General features: G+C 49.3%; 1 long non-coding RNA gene across 2 annotated transcripts; it reads right to left on the reverse strand.

Moving 5' to 3' along the window:
* Window positions 1–1,530: 1,530 nt before the first annotated feature.
* On the reverse strand, window positions 1,531–7,380 carry LOC125508575. 2 transcript variants are annotated; one of them, XR_007283606.1, is made up of 3 exons: window positions 7,189–7,380; window positions 5,723–7,099; window positions 1,531–5,476 (listed from the first exon to the last, which is right to left on the reverse strand). It is a non-coding gene; the product is annotated as an uncharacterized LOC125508575 (long non-coding RNA). The 2 variants fall into 2 exon arrangements; XR_007283605.1 differs by having other exon boundaries at window positions 1,531–7,099.
* Between the last annotated feature and the right edge of the window lie 1,506 nt (window positions 7,381–8,886).

An 8,886-nucleotide genomic window follows, 5' to 3' on the forward strand; every position in this document is an offset into this window, starting at 1 on the left:
ACGTCTGACGCTATGTTTGGGTCGGCGCCAGTGTCCAACGCTGGCCTGATTAATTTCATCGGCGCGTCAAAAAAAAGTATTGCAAGCATTTTGAAAATAAATACATGCATTTAATTAAACATAAAAGCCGGCCACGAAGGCCGGCGAAAGTCCACATTACATTAATTAAAACACTAAACATCCTCATCGGCGGCGGCGGCTGCGTCGGGACCGGTGAGGTCGATCAACGTCGGCGCAGGGTCGGCCCAGGGGAACGCCGTGTTCCAGACGGCGGTGATGTCGGGCTTTGCCGCCGCTGCCTGGGCCTGGCGCGCCTCCTTTTCGGCCTCGCGCTCGAGCATCTGCAGGCGCTCGCCCTCCCGGCGGTCCTCGGCAAGCCGAACGCGGCGCCAGTGGTCGAGGTAGGCCGCCTCCTGCTTCTCCGTCGCCCAGAGCCAGATCGACGGAGCGTTGACCCACTCACGGACTACACCGGTCCAGGAGTAGCGCTCGAGGTAGGCCGGCTCCTCCGGCTCGACGTTGGACGGGGACGGCGGGGCCACCGGCGGCATGACGCAGTCGCCCACCGCGGAGAGGGCCATGGCCTCCGCCATGGCTGCCTCGAAAGCCGCCTCGTCCGCCTCCCTCCACCGCTCCTCCTCCTCGCTCTCCTTGATGGCCGCCTGGTAAACGGCCTCGGCCTCCTGGTCCTCATCGCGGACGACGAGCGCGGGCGGCGGCAGGCTGTGGTCGATGCCGCAGACGCCGCGTCGCCTCGCCTTCTCGTGCTCGAAGGCGAACCATCGAGCCCAGTTGAGCGAGTCGACGACAAAGCGCGGGTCGGCTGCTGCTCCGACGTTAGCAACGCCCGCCGGCGCCGCACCTCCTTCGCATGGACCCTGGCCATCCGGGCGCCGCCGACACTGGGATCCTCTCCGGATCCAAATGCCAGTCGTGCGACAGCGTCACGTCCGGGTACACAGACGCACACGGTGGTGCCAGTGCCACTCAGCCTGGTGCAACGGCACATTGATGCGCTGCCTCTGCCGGGGAACGCGCGCCGACGCGGGGAGGGAGGGGGAATGGCGGACGGGGGCTTTGCCCTTGCGGCTGCTGCCGATGTCGGAGAAGAAACCCATACTGGTGGTGGCTAGGGTTGTCGCCGGCATGGGGGCAAGGGTGGCCAGATGGGGACGGGGGCGAGTGGTAGTGGATGAGGACGGCCTGCCGCACGCCCGGCTTAAAAAAGGACGACCGCCGTCGCTGACGCATGGGCCCAAGGTAGGCGGTCGTCATAAATTATGTTGACCAAGGTAGTTGGACGACAGCCAGGTGAGGACGCGGCGGACGGCGAGGAGACGCGCGGCGCGTCCGCGCCGACGCATTCCAGGCACAATTTGGGGCCGGAAAAGGGTCAGCGCGGACGCCGGGCGAACACAATTTGAGTTTGGGTCGACGCGTTGGGCCGCCATTTTTGTCCGCGCCGATTCAAATGAACGCGGGCGAATAAAATGGGTCGTCCCATTGAAGTTGCTCTAAGAGTCTTCCGGATACGATCCGAAATAGAATGAAAAATAACTAGATTAGACAAATTCTTACAAGACTTAGCTAATAGATGAGTATCCACATTAACTTGCCGACGAACATGCTTGAATTCCGCAGACACAAAGCCCCTTAAAGCAAACTTGATATCATTAATCACCGTACCGATACTGGAACGACCAATTTTGCCAGAAATAATTCTATTTACCAGCGATTGGCAATCTGATGCAAATAAAATATTTGAAAAATGTTCATCATTTGCCAGGTATACAACCCTTCGTAGAGCTGGCGCCTCAGCTAGTTCAGACTCCATCGTGCCTTGAATAGGTTCAAAACATGCAGCAACACATCTACCTTCATGGTTTAAGGCCACCACTCCAGCACCTGACATGTTTATATCTAAAAAGATTTCAGCATCCGAGTTGATGGCAATAACACCAGGCGGCGGTGAAGTCCATATTGGATTGGGTGAAGAAGACTCACGCCTAATGAAAGGTATTTGGATATAGAGATGCTGCAGAATCTAATCAGTATAAGCACGGATTTTCTCAATTGTAATACGAGGATGTGGAGCTTCTAACGAATGCCGCGCATCATTTCGTGCTTCCCATAAGTGCCAAAAAGAAACAGCCAGAACCATGGCTTCTTTGTCAGAAGATCTTGAGAGAAAATCAAAAAGCCAAAGTTTGGTATTCCTGAAAGAAGAGCGACGAAGCTGAATGACAGACCACTCCTTGATCGCATCCCAAACAGTTTTTGCACGCGGACAAAAAAGTATGGCGTGCTCCACGCTTTCCAGTCGCCCATAGAAGCAACAACACGCAGCATCAGGAACATGGTGGTGTTGCAATTGAGCCCCAGATGGAAGGCAATCATGAACGAAACGCTAAAGTGCGACCTTCATTTTGTTGGGTGCTTTAATAAACCATATCGCCTTCCAACTCTTCTCCTCAGCAGCCACACTCGAGGATTGTCTAGAACCACAGTTGCTGCGAGTTTCAAGAAAACGCGTCGATCGCGCCATATTGTATGCAAATCGCACCGAATATTCACCAGACATAGTGAGAGGCCAGCTTGCAAAATCCACACCACCATGCCTGCTTATAGGAATGCGGAGAATTTCTGCAACAATATCATCACGGAAAAAGGCCCTAACAGAATCTTGATTCCATGTACTAGATTCCTCATCAATCAAGCATTTTACCTTAACATTAGCAGGTATAGGCAGAAAAGGATACAGTCACTTTGGAGGAGTCGAAGGGATCCAATGATCTGAGAGAATATAAACATCTTCACCATTATCAATGCCCCACCTGACTCCCTTCTGGAGTAAATCACGTCCGGCTAATATAGCACGCCAAGTAGCAGACGCAGACCTTGGCGCTAATGCATTCCAGAAATCAGAAGTGGGGAAATATCGTCCTTTCAAAACCCGAGCATAAAGCAAGAATGGATTCGTCAGTAGCCTCCATCCCTACTTGGCGAGCATAACCAGATTGAAAAGGTCCATGTCACGAAAGCCCATACCTCCAAGAGCCTTGGGTGTAGTCAACCACTCCCACGAGCGCCAATGCATTTTTCGTTTTCCATCTTCGCGGCCCCACCACTCATCAGCAATTATTTGACGGAATTTCTCACAAATATCAATTGGCAGTTGGAAACAACTCATAATGTATGTCGGGATAGCCTGGATAATGGACTTTAGCAAGGCTTCTTTTCCAGCTCTGGAAATTGGACGTTGAGACCATCCAGAAATGCTAGCCCAAGCATGAACAATCAAAAATTTGAAAGTTTTTGTTGGGGATTTGCCAACCTCTGATGGCATACCAAGATAGGAGTCATTGAAAGCTTCATTTGAAATCCCTAACAGATTTTTAACTCTATGTTTGACCTGCACCGAACACTTCTTTCCAAAAAACAAAGCAGATTTATCCTTGTTGACTAACTGGCCAGAACCTTGGCAATAAAGATTCAAGGTGGACTTCAAAGCCTCCACACTACGTGTATCACTCCATGCAAAGAAGATGATGTCATCGGCAAAGAAGAGATGTGAGATAGGTGGGCCTAGACGACCATTCTTGATACCATGTAGCTCGTCACAGTTCTCCTTCTGTACTAACAGACTTGACAATCCTTCAGTGCATAAGAGGAACAAGTAAGGACTTATTGGATCACCCTATCGGATACCTTTAGAGGGCACAACTGGCTCGGTAAGATCTCCATTGACCCTGACAGCATAGCGAACATTAGTAACACATCTCATAACGGAATTAATCCATGCTAGGGCAAAACCAAGTTTGGAGAGACATCCATGAAGATAATCCCACTCCACACGGTCATAGGCCTTCATCATATCAATCTTCATTGCAAAGAAAGGTTGCTTAGCCCTCTGTTGTCGAATAGTGTGCAGACACTCATATCCAATAAGAGCATTGTCAGTAATTAAACGGCCAGGCACAAAAGCACTCTGAAAATCAGAAATGAGAACTGGCAAAAGCAACTTTAAACGGTTAGCAAGCACCTTAGAGGCAATCTTGTACAACACATTACATAGACTGATTGGCCTAAAAAATTTAAGCTGCTTCAGCCTAGACACCTTCAGAATAAGCACAATCACTGAATCGCAAAAACCATCAGGAATTGGATTTCCTTCAAGAAAACTTCTAACAGCCTGACAAATTTCTTCTTCCAGAAAATTCCAATGGGTCTGGTAAAACAATGCTGGAAAACCATCTGGTCCCGGCGCCTTGGTAGGCCCCATCTGGAATAAAGCGGTCTTGATCTCCTCATTAGAATAGGGTTTACACAAATCATCATTCATTTCTGGAGAAACTTTAGGAGTAATAGCATCAAGAACTGCAGAAGTATCACAAGGTTGAGAAGTAAAAAGCTCATCATAAAATTGTTGCACCATATTTTTTTATCGCATCTTGTGACTCACATATTGATCCATCATCTTGCTGAAGAGAATGAATTCTATTGATGCGCCTACGAGCCTTGGCACGTGCTTGGGAAAAATCGGTATTACGGTCACCTTCCTTGAGCCAGTCAATCCTAGAGCGTCGACGCTCCATTATTTCTTCCCGTTCAAAAAGCTCACATAAATGTTTCTCTAAAGCACGTTCCTCAGTTACACTTGCAGCTGAGATTGGGGCAGCCCGAATTGACCACAAACGTCTTTCCAGTTTAAAATTTTGTTTATGAACAGACCCAAAACAATCACGACTCCAGGTTTTCAAAGATGTCGTCACTTTGTGTAGATTATCCCATGTGGACTGAAGAGTAATCTCACCATTTCTACCATCAGCCCAAGCTTGCTCCATAGTTTCCTTGTAATCGGTGGCGCACAACCACATGGCCTCAAACTTGAAACCTTGCTACACCGGGCGTCGCTCACATTCCTGCGTAAAGCAAGATAGCCCAATACGGATGGCATAATGGTCAGATGAGGTAGCAATGATATTTTTCACGTGAAACCCATTAAAACAGTCAGTAAAAGCAATGCTCACAACAGCCCTGTCTAGGTGAACTTTGACATGGCCATTTGAATCTTGACGATTGCACCAAGTAAACTTGGGACCAGAGAAGCCCAGGTCCCTCAAATCACAATCCCTCAAACAATCACGAAATGCAGCGATTTGTTGTTTAGAGCGATCACGAGGGCCAAGGTGCTCATCATGAGAGAGAACTTCATTAAAATCCCCACATATAATCCAAGGACCATTCCACAACGGTTTCAAACGTCGAAGAAGACCCCAAAAATTAGCCCTATCTTCTCTTCTTGGTTCACCATAAACAAATATAGCTCTCCATGTTGTAGTCAAGTCAGAAGATACAAGAACATCAATACATCTTGAGTTACATGCCTTCAAAGATACAGTTACCGACTCCCTCCAGAATAGAGCTAGACCACCACTTTGTCCCTCAGAACTGATAGCAAAACAACCAGAAAAACCTAAAGACCACATAAAATTACGGACATGAGTATCCCTCATCTTTGTCTCAGACAGAAAGAGGAGGGTGGGTCGATGAAGCTTCACAAGCCGGCGAAGCTCGCCAACTGTCGAGGCCGAACCCAATCCTCGACAGTTCCAGCATAAAATATTCATTGCGTTTGGCGGGGCTGCACTGCAGCCTTCGCCGGATCCGCCGATCGAGAAGGTTTAATACATTGTTTCTTGTTTGAGTCACAAACTCTCACCTCAGTAGACGTGCCAACATCTTTGCCAGATTTGTCAGAAACCACAATAGTCAAAATACCAGCAGAACTTGAAGGTTGCGCATCTGATAAATGCACAGAAACATGATTCTTAGTGGGCTTCCTCTTCTGTCCAGCCATACTGTTCTTGGTCCTCTGATAAGGAAAGATCTCATCTCCAGCAACGGCAGACCGACCATGGCTCCGGCCACTAGAGGAACGACCACGCCCCCTGCCTGATCGGTTGTTCATGATAGGAGATGATCTCTCAGCTTCCCCAACACCCTCATAATTTTGGGGGAAATACTTGCCACTATTATTAGCTGGTCTGGCATCATCAGAAGTAGCACTGTTAGCCCGGTTCCTTGGATCAAAAGATGAATATGAAAAATTATTGCCCGACTTGGATCCACTTGATTTCCTGGACAAGACCTCCATAACACACAATTTCTTCGCAGCATAAGGAAGGTCTCTGTTCACATCACGTGTACCTGGGTTTGGGCAAAGCATGGAGGAATGACCTAGAATACCACATGAGTAGCAATAATATGGCAAACTCTCATACATAACAACATAGGTTTCAGTCGTCTTCGTCTTCGCAGAACTGATAGTGACATACCGAACCAACGGTTCCTGTACCATAATATCTGCCCGGACACGCATCAAAGCACCCCATCATCTTCCATCAGCATCCGCTTCCACACGCTCAATTCTACCAATTGGCATATCAAACTCCATACCCAGTTTAGACTTCATCAATCTGGGCGGCAGGGCCATAATACGTGCCCAAATAGAGAGAGTATTAAACTCCACTCGCATTGGTTGTATGTTAGGATCAAAAACCTTGAGTAAGATAGCATGCTTGCCCACCATCCATGGCGAACCATCCAGAACACGATCCCTGTCCATCTCAGTGCTAAACTCAGCCACAAACAGGTTGCTACCCGCCGGGTGAAATAGCAGACCCCTAGGATTTCCCCAGGCCAGCCTCATTGCCGATGAAATTGTGTTGTTATGGAGGACAGTAGGGGAGAGGACCTTCCCCACTAGTGCGCAATCCGAGACAACCAGATCAGCATCATCGTCATCATCCACCATCACCGGTTGCGCCTCAATCGCCGTGAGATGAAGACGCTCGAGCATATCCTCAACACCGGAAGCGGAGTGTGAACTGTGCGCCTCCTGCGCAGGATTGAAGGCCACTGCAGGAACTTCCACAACGGAAGGCGATGGCGCAAGAACACCACTTCCCCCAGCCGAAAGAAGACGATCCACCTCCGTGCCAGTAGTCCCACCTTCCCCTGACATCGCTACTCTGGTAGCCTCGACAGGAACTCGCTCCGCCATCGCCAAGGGTGGGCAGCGATGCAAGGCTCGCCCCTGAATCACCCCGAACGAAGCAGAAAAATGAGAACTTGTTGATGCCACGAGAAATCACCAAGCGAGAGTAGGGGAGGGAGAAATCTTACAAGAAAACCGCGAACAAATCACGATCTCATACGAGTCTCATGCCCTGGGAACCGCTACCGCATGAGCGCCATGATACGCAAGGAGAGAGAAAAATCGCTCTTTGGTCTCTTCCACCATCCAAATTGTTGGGAAACAAACAAACCGATTAGAGCGGTTGCGGCCCGACTTGGCCGAAGCTCCAGCCCCGAACGTTTCCCCACTTAACTTTGGGCACTTATCCCTGGAAGCTGGGAGCTGGAGTAACTAGTTTTTTTTTTTTATGAAAGGCCATCATGACTAGCTTTATTAATTAAATAAAGAGATTACATCATCTACTAGCACGGATATAAGGTAGTCTGAAGGTTCGTCTGTCCAACTAGAAGAAACCTTATTACAACAACTGAAATTAGCTAGCACATGAGCCGCTTTGTTACACGAGCGATAACAATGCATAAAGATAACCTTCCCGATAGAAGAAGCAACATCCACACACTCAGCAAATATTGTTGTCGCCGCATCTCACCATCTAGATTGACCATCACAGAAATTGACAACATTCAAAGAATCTGATTCTGCCTCAACACGGGGGAATCCGAGAGAGTTTGCGAGTATTAGACCATCACGCATTGCCAAAGCTTCAATGGCAATAGCATCTGCCGCATGATCAATAACTTTGCACAGAGCGGCAAGGAAATTACCTTTGTCATCTCGGATAATCGTTCTTGTTGCTCCTGATCCCTCATCAGCAAAGAAAGCTGCATCAACATTCAATTTCACAAACCTAGGGCCAGGTTTAACTCACCTCCTTTCCCTGTCTCCACTCGGTTTATAATTAGCTTCCTGGAAATTGTTTGTAATTGCCAAGACTGACATATGCCATCGCATGGGGTGAAGGGTTACCATTATGTGTGAGTTGACGTCTATGATGGGGAACGTAGTAATTTCAAAATTTTCCTACGCACACGCAAGATCATGGTGATGCATAGCAACGAGAGGGGAGAGTATCGTCCACATACCCGCGTAGACCGTAAGCGGAAGCGTTATGAGAACGCGGTTGATGTAATCGTACGTCTTCACGATCCGACCGATCCAAGTACCGAACGCATGACACCTCCGAGTTCAGCACACGTTCAGCTCAATGACGACCCACGAACTCCGATCCAGCAGAGCTTCACGGGAGAGTTCCGTCAGCATGACGGCGTGATGATGGTGATGATGTTGTTACCGACGCAGGGCTTCGCCTAAGCACCGCTACGATATGATCGAGGTGGATTATGGTGGAGGGGGGCACCGCACACGGCTTGGAACAATCAACTTGTGTCTTTGGGAGCCCCCCCCCCCGCCCCCGTATATAAAGGAGCAAGGGGGGAGGCCGGCCGGCCTTGGTGCGCCCCAAGGAGAGGAGGAATCCTCCTCCTAGTATGAGTAGGATTCATCCTTTCCTAGTCCTACTAGGAAGGAGGAATGGGGAAGGAAAGAGAGGGAAAGAGGGGTCGCGCCCCCCTCCCCTAGTCCAATTCGGACTCCTCATGGGAGGGGGCGCGCCACCTCCTATGCTGCAGGCCTCTCTCTCCCCTCAGGCCCACTAAGGCCCAATACTTCCCCGGGGGGTTCCGGTAACCCCTCCGGCACTCCGGTTTTCTCCGAAACCATCTGGAACACTTCCATGTCCGAATAGAGCCGTCCAATATATCAATCTTTACGTCTCGACCATTTTG

Source organism: Triticum urartu, chromosome 5 (assembly GCF_003073215.2).
Source record: "Triticum urartu cultivar G1812 chromosome 5, Tu2.1, whole genome shotgun sequence".
Lineage (NCBI taxonomy): Eukaryota > Viridiplantae > Streptophyta > Magnoliopsida > Poales > Poaceae > Triticum > Triticum urartu.